Source organism: Felis catus, chromosome C1 (assembly GCF_018350175.1).
Source record: "Felis catus isolate Fca126 chromosome C1, F.catus_Fca126_mat1.0, whole genome shotgun sequence".
Lineage (NCBI taxonomy): Eukaryota > Metazoa > Chordata > Mammalia > Carnivora > Felidae > Felis > Felis catus.
The window spans coordinates 3,369,701-3,382,418 of NC_058375.1; positions in this window are offsets into that span (position 1 = coordinate 3,369,701).

The following is a 12,718-nucleotide window of genomic DNA, read 5'->3' on the forward strand; positions in this document are numbered from 1 at the left end:
GGGAGGTTTTACCGATGTCACCACAGAGCCGAAGGATGCAAAGAGACAGACACGCCCCACAGAGGGGGCCTGGGGGCTGCAGGCTGAGACCACCTGCCACGAGACCCCAAGCAGAACGGAATTTGTACAAAGAACCACAGAAAGCCGGTGCGGGGGCTCTGGTTAAACACGATGGACTGAACACAAATATCTACCCCTGCTTCCTCCCAGAAGCCCACCCGGGCAACAAGAAGGGAGCAAAGGAATCAGGGACACACAATAGCGACGAGATCCGGTGAGGATAGGGCAGGGAAAGGAGTGGACAGCAGTCTGGACATAGAAGACCAGATGTTCAAATGGCCTGGGTTCAGCCGACTAAGAAAGCAGAGATCTAAGCCTGCTGGGAATGAGTGAACCAAATTCTCGACCCTCAGAAAAGCAGGTGCCAGTGATTCTAAGGGGGGTATGAAAACAGAAAATAGAGCTGAAAGCAGGGGGGGTAGGTTTGCACAGGAGCAGATCAACCCCAAGACAACCTCTCCACCCCCCCCCCAATCAAGGCACAGTCCTTCTTCCATATATGTCTTAACATATGAACATAAGGATGAAACACAGAGCAAAGAAATGGGTAAAACCTTCATGCTGAACAGGGAGGGTCCCCATCCTCCCTCGCCGTGCTCCCTGCGTGCTGGAGACGAACCCCATCAGGTGCTCTCCTGGGAAGGACGCCGGGTCTGGCATCAGATCATGGGGACCCTGCCTGAACCAGCCCCACCACACATGCAGACCTTTCACGGAGGTGCGGGGTCTTTTTATTTTTATCCTTATCTTTGTTTTGCACCTCACTCTTAAATATAACCTCACAAATATTTTAGGAAAGCTTGCAACAAAAAAGTCAAGAGACCAAAAGAAGCAAACACAGTAAGGAACTCAAAGGAGACAGAAATAATGCAAGAAGCCAGAGAGGGCTCCACGGATGCAAAATTGATGACAAACCAGATATAAGGGAATATATTGTAACCTGTGAGAAAGAACAGAATGTTCCCTTTAAAGAGGAACACATTCGGAGAACAGGAAAAGCTTTTAGAAATTAAAAATATGTGGGTAGAAATTAAAATTTGAATAGAAGGGTGGGGAAATAAAGTTGAGAGAATTTCCTGGAAAGAAGGACAGCAGTACAAAGAGGTGGAAATGAGAGGAGAAAATTGGAAGACCCATCTGCTTACTGTCTCGCTGACAGAAATTCCAGAAAGGGGACACACACACACACACACACACACACAAAACAGAAGAGAAAAACATTTTCCAGGAAGGAAGGATTGCAGTCTCTACGCCGAAGGGACCTACTGAGCACAGTAACGAAAAAGAGCCACCCAAGGCTCATGGTGGTACAATCTCAGAACACTGGGCATTAAGAGATGGGGTAGAAGCTTCCAGAAGACAAAAGCCAACTGCCTGAACACCAGGCACCAAAGTGGTGTTGCATTTCTCTCAACACCTGCAAAGTTCAGAAGGAGAATCTCCAGCCGAGGCATCTATACCCACCTAAACTGCAGATTGAGTGTGAGGGTGGGATACAGACACTTCAGAGTCGAGGGGTCTTGAACCATTGGGCTCCCACGCCCCCTTTTCCATGGAGCCATTGGAAGATTGGTTCTATCAGAGTCCAGAGTGAATCGTGAGGGTGAAGACATGAGTCCCGGGAGGTGAGGGTTTGTGCAGGGGGAGACAGCAAAGGAAGTCAGTCCCCAGACCAAATCCGTGCAACACATCTAGAGAGCGACCCATCCCCCATGGGGAAGAGCAAGGAAACTCAGGGAGTGTTACTGCCCCAAAAGATAAAAATGGAATTGTTAGGGGCGCCTGGGGGGCTCAGTCGGTTGAGCGTCTAACTTTGGCTCAGGTCATGATCTCATGGTTGGTGGGTTTGAGCCCCGTGTCAGGCTCTGTGCTGACAGCTCAGAGCCTGGAGCCTGCTTCGGATTCTGTGTCTCCCTCTCTCTCTCTGTCCCTCCCCTGCTCACGCTCTGTGTCTCTCTCTCAAAAATAAACATTAAAAAAAAATTAAGATTTAAAAACGGAACTGTTAGCCTACCTGAGACTTTCGGCCAAAATGCAAATAATTTCATCACGCCAGCCAACTGTTTGGGGACACGTTGGAAAGGTGCGTGCAAACCCCACGGATGAAAATACCGGTGGTGATTCGTTCCAGGGAAAACATGCAGTTGATCAGGAGAGGAAATGCAGTCATAGAACTACTTTGTGGCTCAGCTGTGAATAATAATTACATAATTATGTAAATGCTGAATATTGATCGAACCACAAATTATGCTATTGGGAGGATGGGGGCGGGGAGCCATGTGTGTGTTTTCTGTTGTTTGGCCGGGTTCGGGGAGCAAAGCTTAGAGCGAAATACTGATCCTCCCAGAGCAGAATCCGTGGGGAAGCAACTGAAATTAAAAAGAAAAAGTCAGATAAGCATTTTCTTTTCTTTTCTTTTCTTTTTTTCACAAATAACCAAGGCTGGAGTAGAAACAAGGGTGTAAACAGAGGAAGGGTTGGCTCTGGAAGCATCAGGAAGGGTGGAGAGGATGAATCAACGGCCGGATGGCCCCGTTCTCATCTGCGTAGAACCATTAGGCTTTAAAAGATGTTTTACGCCAGGGAACACAGAGAAGACAGAGTCAGGCGAGTGTCCTAAGTCAGTGGGAGACGGATGACGGATGGGGAGGGAGCCGGAGAAACGGTCAGGCTGGGGGCCGTGTTCAGGGTCCCCGCTGGGCCTCGGGGGCAGGGCAGAAGCCCAGCTGGGACTTGGTTCTCCAGGCAGGAGCTGACGGGGCTTCGTGGGGGCTGCAGAGGAGACGGAGAGGGGCAGCCGCCAGGTTCCTGGCACAGAGCCTCCGGGCCCTGCCGGTGAGCTGGATGCCAGAGGAAGAGGGAGAAGGAGGAAAAATGTTGCCCCCGAGATTCTGGGCTGGGTGAGCAGTGGAGGGAAGCCTGGGGGAGAGGTGAGTGTAGGCAGTAAAGCCAGAATCCTGCCTGGACGTTAAGATTTCTCAAGGCTGCCCTAACAACGTGCCCGAACCAACAGCTGAAAACAACAGAATTTAATCTGTCACGGCTCCAGAGGCCAGAAATCCAAAGTCAAGGGGTCTGTAGGGCCGTGCTCCCTCCAGAGGCTCTGCGGGGGGTCTGTCCTTACCTCTTCTGGCCTCTGGTGGTGCCATGGAGTCCTCAGCGTTCCTGGGCTTCTGCGTCTGGTCTGTGCCTTGTCACCCCAGCGTATCTCCCTGTTTCTGGTGTCAACACTTCGCTCCCCTAGAGGCTCTGCGGGGGGTCTGTCCTTACCTCTTCCAGCCTCTGGTGGTGCCATGGAGTCCTCAGCGTTCCTGGGCTTCTGCGTCTGGTCTGTGCCTTGTCACCCCAGCGTATCTCCCTGTTTCTGGTGTCAACACTTCACTCCTCTCATAAGGACACAAGTCATGTTGGGTCAGGGCCCACCCTAGTGACCTCATCCTCACTTGATGACATCCATCTGCAAAATAAGGTCACGTTCACAAGGGTCAGGGCCTGCGACTCAAACAGCGGGAGACACAATTCAACCTTAACAGACATGGGTTTGGCAGATGACTTCTACTGGATTTGGCTCTCAGAGGCTCTGAGAAGTCCTGCAGTCGTGCTTGGTATGTTTACTCCAAAGACTCGCAAACGTGTCTGACGGTCCAGCACTTTTTCCTACCACACCCCTGGCTGACTCCGGCGAGAGGACCATGGCACCGGCTGTGCAGGACGGCGGGCATCCTTTCGGATTACTCAGAGTTGGTGACACGGCTGTCATGGCAGGAGAAAGTTTGCGGCTGCTACTCTGGGGAACGAGGAGGAGGAGGAAGTCTCCAGAGGGTGGAAGGCGCCTGGGGACAAGGAGCAGATAGGGAATGAGGAGGTAGGAGCACGGGGTGTAGAGGGCCACCTGTCTCCTCCTTGACGACAAGCGTTCATCCTGGTTTTTCCACATGCTCTCTCTTTGCAGAGAGGCTCTGTGATCTTTGTCCCAGGGCCAGCACACAGCTCCCCAAAGCCCTGGAATGAGTGATAGGGGCATGCCTTGTCATCCATGCGGATCCTGAGTCCATGCTCAAGAGAGGACTCCAGGTGAGGTCCCTGCAGAGTGTCAGGATGGGGCTGGTCCCCAGAAAGACCAGGTGATTGGAGGGTTGGAATTTCAGCCCTGTCCTCCGACCTCTAGGGAGGTGAGGAGGGACAGAGAGAAAAACTCTTGAGCCAGGAGATTCGATGTGCTCCCAGGCCAGTGACCACAGGGAAATGTGGAGCCCGGTGGGTCCGGTCAGGCAGGGAAGTTCCTCTGCATCCCTCTGTTGGCTGTTCCTGGGTTGCAGACTTTATAGTAACCTGATAAGCCTAAGAGAAGCACTTTTCTGAGTTCTGTGAGTAATCCTAATACAGTATGGGGTCTGAGAGGGGGGTCATGGAAACCCCTGATTTATAGCCAGTCTGTCAGAAAAATGGGTGATGCTGAATTTGCAACTGGTGTCTGACATGCGGGGTCTTGTGGGACTGAGCCCTTCACCCTGTGAAATCTGACACTAACTCCAAGTTGTTGGGGGTCAGAATTAGATTGAATTATAGGACCCCCAGCTAGTGTTGGAGAACTTGTTCTTGTCTGAGAAGACACCCCAGCCTCCGAAACAAAAGGGCTTTGGATCCCAACGCAGCCACAGTCCCTCTGGGATTTTCACCAGCAAATCCAGCTCTCCGTTGAAACCAGAAAACCCCTAAGAAAAATGCTCGGACCCAGAGCCAGCCACCCTGGTCTGGCTAAATGGTTCTCCCCACACCAAGACTTGGATGACCAGACACTAGCCCACAACGCACTGAAGGAGAACAGACGTTTCTGGAACACCTTCCTAACCAGCTGGGCAATTTGTCATTTCTGTCCTGTGACCTCATCTGTGAATGCTCCCCGGAGGCCATTTCGGAATACATGTTACAGCATTAGAGGCACCAGCACCTTCCACACAGCCCTGAGTCTCTGAGATTTACTGGAGGCTCAGGGGAAGAACCACCAGCCAAAGAATTTGCCATTTAACTAGCAAGATGGATTCTTAGAGAGGCGCGTCTGTTCAGCGCATCTTCCCCGGGTGGGTTTCACGGGGGCTCACAGGCCCCCCAGGGAGACGCTTCCAGGGAATGAGAGGGGCATTGCTCTCCTCCCATGGTCACCCCCCGGACGGTCAGCCGGGCTGCCCAGTGCCCCTCTGAGCCACGGGAAGGACGGGGTGTGAAAAGGAGGGTGAGGCTGGCCAGTCACGTGAATATCACACTGCAGACCTTCTAGGGCAGGTTAAAATAAAATAATAATAATAATAATTTTAAAAGGTCAATATTAAAAAAAAAAAAACCCAAAAGGTCAGTGTAAAATTTTGATGGAAAAACACCCCCTCCCCAATACCTAGCCTCCCAGCTCTCTCCCCAGAACTTTCTAGTTATTTTCAGTACTGATGCATCTCAGACGCAGAGAGTCTCTCGGTAGAAGCTATTTCTTTATTACGTGCTATTTCGGATATGTTTACCTTCTCTCCTGCTTTGCCCCAAAGACAGGAAATGTTTGGGTTTTTTTTTTTTTACCCCCCTTTCACAATTCAGCTTTCACCTATGACTCATACCTCGTGGCCAAAAAGGTGGGTCAATGAACAAAGAGCGCTTGTTTTCAAAGAAAAGGAAATTAAAATAAAGGGCAGACCAGAGAGCAGGGTGTAGTCTCGAGTCCCCGGCACTGCAGGGACAGGACACAGTGGCATTTCCAGCCAGCATGTGCGTGAACCCCTCGCTGTCCCCTGCAGCAAGGCGGCGGGGGGGGGGGGGGGGGGGGGGGGGGAGGGTGTCTGCGACCAGGAGGCTGGTGGAAAGCCCTGCCCACCCCCACATACACATGTTCACGACGAGCTCCATTCCTAAATGCCACCCAGTGGGCGCTAATCGTGGACAGCAGCTCCTGAACCCACTGCCAGTTGAATAAAGACCACTATTTTAGGAAATGTCCCTATTTATCAAAAAAAAAAAAAAAAGCCTCTTATTGTGAGCAGCTCTGGTTCCAGGCCATCTGCCTGGAAAGCTGGAGCTGAGGACGCACACAGTTCATTCCAGGAATGGCCGAGCCAGCCCCCCCTCAAGTTCTGAGCCGGGCTGGCTGGCTCCCCTCTACACCCTGCAGATCGATGCTCCGGTGGGGACGACCCCAGCTACTCGGTGGGACCTGGGTTCTCTCTGCTGAGGTCCTGGGCTCCTGCCACTGACAGGAGAATGTGGACCTCGTGGGGAGCTGTGCTAGGTGCTCACAACTGCCACAGGTGGGGGCTGCCCTGGGCTCACTTTCTGGGGTGACGATCCCCGACTTCTGCTAGGTGGAACCGTCCAGGCCAGCTGCAACCCTACATTCTGACATCCTTGTAGCGCCCTCTGTGGGGCGGGTCGAGCCCTGTTTCCTGCACCCCCAGATGCTGGTGGGCATTCTGTCCCAAACAGACTGACGGTCCACAGCCGCAGCCCTGCGTCCCCAGGCGATGCTCCTGCTCTGCTGTCCCAGCAAATGTAGCGTCCCCCTCAGTCCCATGCCATCACGCTCCACAGGGACCACCAGGAAATGTCCAGGGAGGCTGGCAGCTGACGATCTGCCTGGAGGACACTGGGTCATTACTAAGCAAGAGCAGAGGGGTAATTTTCTAAAATCAAGAACGAACCCCAAATTTCAGAGGCCAAACCTTTGCCAAACCAGGACTGTATTTCCCAAAAGCATGATCTGACCAGTGCTCTGATTCAGCCGCCCAAGTACATCAGTGATTCTGGAAAATGGGTCGTGGATCCCCAGTGGTGGATCCCTGAGTGTCTGCTAGTGCCCGTGAGAAAAGAAGTGGGTAGAGCCCGGCCCCCGAGGACCTGGGGTCCGAAGCCCCCAAGCTGTGGGCATCCTGTCCCCCCGCCCCGCCCAGACACACCCACTGGCAGCCGTCTCTCCGGGGGCGTCAGCCTCTCCGCATCTCGGCTGCTTGAACCTTGGATTTGCAGTAATCAGACATGTGGGGGGTGAGTCGGCTTAGCCCAGACCACAGCCTGCCCCGTTAGCGGCCCTGGAGACACGATTTTTTGCTGAGCAGAAGAAAGCTAATTTGCCTCTTCTGTCCAGGGTGGTTGTGCTGGCCTCCGGCATGTGTAGCCAGAAGCCTCCGTGCATGAAACATACAGCAGTTTGTGGATCTGGCCTGAACGGGGGTGGGAAGGGGTCGGCCAGGCCTAGGTCCTAGGGCAATTCTCCTCTGTTAAGGCAGACAGCCAGACAGACAGCTGGTTGTGGACGCATCCCCCGGGCTGGACGGAATCAGATCTAAGAAGGAGAAGGACTGGGTCAGAGACAGAGCCCTGCAGACGAGCAGGGGGCGGGGCTCTGGTGGGGGAGGAGTGTTCCCAAAGTACCCCTCCTTCCTGGGAGAGCAGGGGACAGGGACGCCGGCCTGGGCACGCCCAAGCGGGGCTCTGGAGAGAAGCCTTGATTGAATCTGGCTGCAATCAGTGTCCTGCCTCTTTGGAGGAAACACCTCGCTCGGAGCTTTATTTAGCAATGGGCCATGACGTGGGGACAAAGCACGCAGGTGGACGCGTCAGCGCCATCATTTCTGCCTCGCCGGTCGCAGGGAATGAGCCCCTAGTAAGTCACGCGTCTCCTGATGATAACTCCTGCAGAGACACCCCTCCCCCTGGAGGTCAGACACCTTCTGTTCCTTCCCTTGGGGATGTGGGGGAGGCCCGTCCTCAGCCCCCCTACTGGCAAGGGGGGCAGGGCCAAGAGAACCGGCTCCTCTTGGGCCCCGGGAGTGGGAGGGAGATTCTGGCACCATCTCCGTGGCAGCTGCCCCTGCCATCGCGGAAGCTGATACCAAGGGCCCAGAGCCCAGGGGCATCGTGGGTAAGGGGGCACGAGCCCACCCTGTCGCGTCCAGCAAGTCTCATTGTCCCCACACACACCCACGTGTGCGAACACGCACACAGAGACACAATGCAAACACATGTCACCTGTGCGTGCACACCCACCCCCCACACACACCCCCCACCCCCCCACGGCATTCGAGCGCTTGCTTGGGCTGCGAGCTCCGGCTCTGAGTTTGCCCCGGGTCTGTCCTGGTGCGTCCCTGGCAAGTTTGTTCTCTTCCCTGTGCTGCTGCGTCTTCACCTGTGAAGTGGCCGCCATCATGCTCCAAACCTCAGAGGACGGCCCTGAACCACCAGGGACCTCAATCCTTGCCTGGCACGTAGTAGGTGCTCCGGCAACACCAGCCGGCCCCGATTATCCCTCAGAAGCAAGAAGCATCCTCGGACGTGGGTCTCCCGCCCCACACACTGTCCCCCTGCGAAACTGCACAGGACAAGCCCACCTCCCCGCAGGTGCTGGTCTGTCCGTTCCCCGTTCCTGCCTTCAGCCTCCAGGACCAAGCCCTCTGTCCACACAGACGGCAGAGAGGCTGGGAGCCGCTCTGGAGCCCCAGAAAGCGGCCCTCCGGAGGCCAGATTCACAAACCGTCCGAGGGGAAGGACCGCTGTGGAGCAGACCAATACTCCTGCAAATAAATCCTGATTTATTTTAAGTAAATCAGATCTTAGGCGTCCTCACACAAAATGGCAATTATGCCTGATTGTGGCAATCACTTCACAATGTATATGTATATTAAGTCATCACGCCGTATACCTTAAATAAGTACAATTTTCGTTGCCGATTATGCCGTGAACCTGGGAAGGGGTAAATTAAATAAAAAGAAGCTCACAAAAGAAAACCTCCAATTTTTAAAAATTATTCTCGGATGCCAAGGAAGTAAGATGTCTTTCAAACCGCTGTGCAAGTTTCCAGATGCTTCCTCTAGATTTCCGTGCTTTTCTCATCCAAGGCCAGGACCCAACGCTCAGGGAGGGGTGCCCAGCCCTGGACCCCAGCACGCAGACCGCTGTCCCTGGCTTTATTCATTGTTTTCGTTAGGCCAGACAGAGCATCTTCTGGGGTCTGTGTGTGTCACACTGGATGGACGAAGAGGTCTGCAGGGGCGAGGGGATGTGAACTGCGGGAGGGAGGGGGGTCCTAACTGGTCATCGTTGGGAGCAGGAGGCAGGTGAGAGTCACCCCTTCACGGGAAATGCACCTGCCTCAGAGCACATCCCACTGCAAGGTGGGGAGGGGCTGCAGCCACGGGGACATCGCTTTGACCATAGGCCGGCCACTGGCTCAGGAGTTGGGCAAAACTGTTTTTCTTTTGTAGACAGGAGTATGAAGGCGGGAAGAGCCAGGTAGGGGTTGGGATTGCCGATGGGGCGAGTGGGGTCTGGAGCCTCCGTGTCTGGTCTCGTCCCGGGTGAGCAGGGGCGTGAGGGGCCTCACCTAAGCCACGTGGGGAGGGTGTCTGCCCTGAGCCGTTCCCGGAACACGAAGGGTTGGATTGGTTAACCTTCGCCGTGTTGCAGGATCACGGGGCTTGACATTGTCCCTCTGGGGCCCCACATCCAGGTTCAAATGGAGCCCTGCTTCCCAGGGGCACTTGCTCCCGACGGGGGACTGGTTGTCTAACTGTAGATCCCCGGTCTTCTCGGCAAGTTCTGTGAGATAGACTATGCAAGCCTGACGTGCTGTGAGTCCCCCATAAATCCCAGCTCTGTTATCGTGCCCCAAGCAGCTCCTCAGGGGAGCCCAAGGGGGAGACTCTGGGTTACAGCTGAAGGTCCATTTGTGAAAGGAATGTTAGTCCTGCGTTGATTTCTCTTCTGCTCGAGCCTTCCAGGACTGGGGGCTGTGGTGAGGTGCCCCCACAAAGCCTCGGCACAAGGGAGCTAGGCAGCCCAGTGGCCTGTGGACACAGGGCCTGAGAGTGGCAGGCCAGGCCGTCCGAGGGGCCCCAGCCAGTCCCGGATTGCCTCTCATCCAGCATCATCCGGAGGAGGAGAACACAGCAGGAGGCCCTTGAGTGTCATTTCAGAGAACAGAAGGAAGGCATGTCCCTCCTGCCTGGCGTGCAGGAGGCACCCACCTGTGCCAGTGCTGGGCTCAGAGGCCGGGAGACTGTGATCCTGCTGTTGGGGACAAGCCCCCGGGGACACAACGACCACCAGTGAATCTGCTCAGCAGACACAGACTCTGACCTGGATTCCCATGGATTTCGACCACGTGGTGAGTTTCTCAAGCTTTTCAACACAAAGATTCCTAGATTAGTTCCCGTGAATGCTGTCATTTTATTTGTGTGGTTTGGGTCGAGTTTAGTACATGACTTATCAGTGTCTTGAGTCTGATTGATCCCTGGGTTGAGAGAAGACAGGGAGGGGATGGGAAGAGGGGACAAGGGAGGAGGAGAGGGGGACTAAAGGAAAGGAGGAAGGGAGCAAGGCAGGAGGTCTCGGCCCTGACTCTACCCTAACAACCGTTCATCCCATGTGAGTGCCCCCCAGACAACACCCATGTCCTCACTCTCTTCGTGTTTGCCAGTGGCCCTCTGTTAAGAGAAAGTTCCTTGGGGCGCCTGGGTGGCTCAGTCGGTTAAGCGTCCGACTTCGGCTCAGGTCATGATCTCATGGTCCGTGAGTTCGAGCCCCGCGTCGGGCTCTGTGCTGACATCTCAGAGCCTGGAGCCTGCTTCTGATTCTGTGTGTCTCCCTCTCTCTCTGCCCCTCCCCCACTCATGCTCTGTCTCTGTCTCAGAAATAAATAAACGTTAAAAAAAATTAAAAAAAAAAAGAGAAAGTTCCTTGCAAATAATGAAGCAAACTTGCCGCTAAATAGATAAGAGATGAACTTTAAGGAGAGATGAGCGTCTGAGCCTTGAAGCACGTTCTACGATATTCTACAGTTACCCAGAGCAGGCTGGGATGTCCCCATAGGAAACTGATGTCTCATGCCATCAAAGTTGTTAGGACCCCCCGACGGCACCGGAGACGGTCTCCTCCTGCCCCCAAGTCCGAGGAGTGCGTTCTCTACCATCATAATCACATAATAGGAATTGACACTGAGCAATTTCTTCTCACACGCTAATTGAAAATTACTGATTTTCCTCACGCAAATAGCTCTTCGTGTCAGTTATCAAACGTGGGGCGTACTAGTTTTTAATTAACCACCCTCCACAGCTTCCTTTTACATCTCGTGGACGGTTTCATCTTGTCACCGTAAATAATGACCATGATCTTCCCGAAGAATATTTTACATCTTGTTCAGCAGATTGCAGAGGGGGACTTGGGGAGAGTTGTGGTTTGCACACCCTCGACCTACCCGAGAAGGGCTGAAGTCAGGGGAAGCAGCTGGCCGGGAAAGCGCCCCAGCCTCTGCTCTCCCTGGACCCACTGCGTGCCTGTGGCTGAGCCCCTCGACCTCCGCTTCGCGGTTTCCTCCGGCAGGAATGCTTCTAGGCACGCACACACGCTAAGAGCCTACATACGTGACGACCCCACCCTTGCTTCACCGTTTCCTCCAAATCCCTCCCAGTTGACTACGTGGATCTCCACTTAGTGTTCACAGGGCTTGCACTGCACACACAGTGCATGTAGCATGCGTTCAGACAGGGGCATGTATCAGTTAGCTAATGCCGTGTGACCAACCACCCCAGAGCTCACCAGCCTAAAACAACAGGCTTTCATTAAGCTGGCAAGTCCATAGGTCAACTAGGAAGTTTTGTTGCTCTGGGTAGGACTCGGCTGAGCTCACCTAGTCTCACCCATAGCCCTTCTGGTCACTGACAGATCAACTAGAGGCTGGCTGATCCAGAATGGCTCCACTTGGGATAGCCGTCCTTCAAGCGGCCTTGAAGGTTAGCCCCGACTTGTTCTCCTGATGGCAGACTTCATTTCCTCGGCCCACCTTGCAATATCTCACACTGTGCAGTTTTCAGTTGTTGTGTATGTAGTCCGGGTGTCCCCAGGCTCTCCCCATGCCCATCCCTGTGGAAAGAGAACACAGAGCCAGTGCCAATGGCGGATCCCTGCTGGATGCACACAGGGCTGGCTGTGTCATACAAACGGAGTCCATCACTCCGAGCTCCACTGGCCATGGCCAGACCTGCCTTCGGAGGCTCCAGGCTCTCTGGTAGGTGACACACACACCCCTAAAAGCCTTGGGCCCCAAGCAGAACACCCCGTTTACAGGATGTGGCAGAAACTATAGTGTGTGTGCACCTGTGTCTGCATGCGTGTGCACAGACCCTTTTAGAGACAAACGCTGAAAAATTCCCACCTACAGCCGCTGTGTGCTGCAAGTGAAAACAATGAATTTTTAAATTTACTGCTAGTCTGTTCTAAGTGCACAGATAATTCAAAGTATGAAGGAGCCTGTGGGGCAGGGGTGAGAAGAGGACTGGATTAAATGTCAAGAGTCCTGAAATTTAGGACTTGCTGCACTATCGAGGTGGCTTTAGCTCTAAGTCCCTTAACTTTTCTATGTCTTAGTTACGCTTTTTAAGTGGAAACTCTCAGGCTCGTCTGGCAGGGTTGCCATGGTGACCGGAGAAGAGCAGAAATACAAATATAAGTGAACAGAGCCCCGTGTTGTATCAATATGGGCCATTGGTAGTAGTATCATTCTTCCTGTCTGTGCTATAAACCAGCGGGGAACACGCTTGGTCCACACGTCCAGGAAGCTTGGACGTGTGTAGAGGTGCATTCCACATTACTCTAGTGGGTGAACCAGAGGGTGCATTTAGAGCCA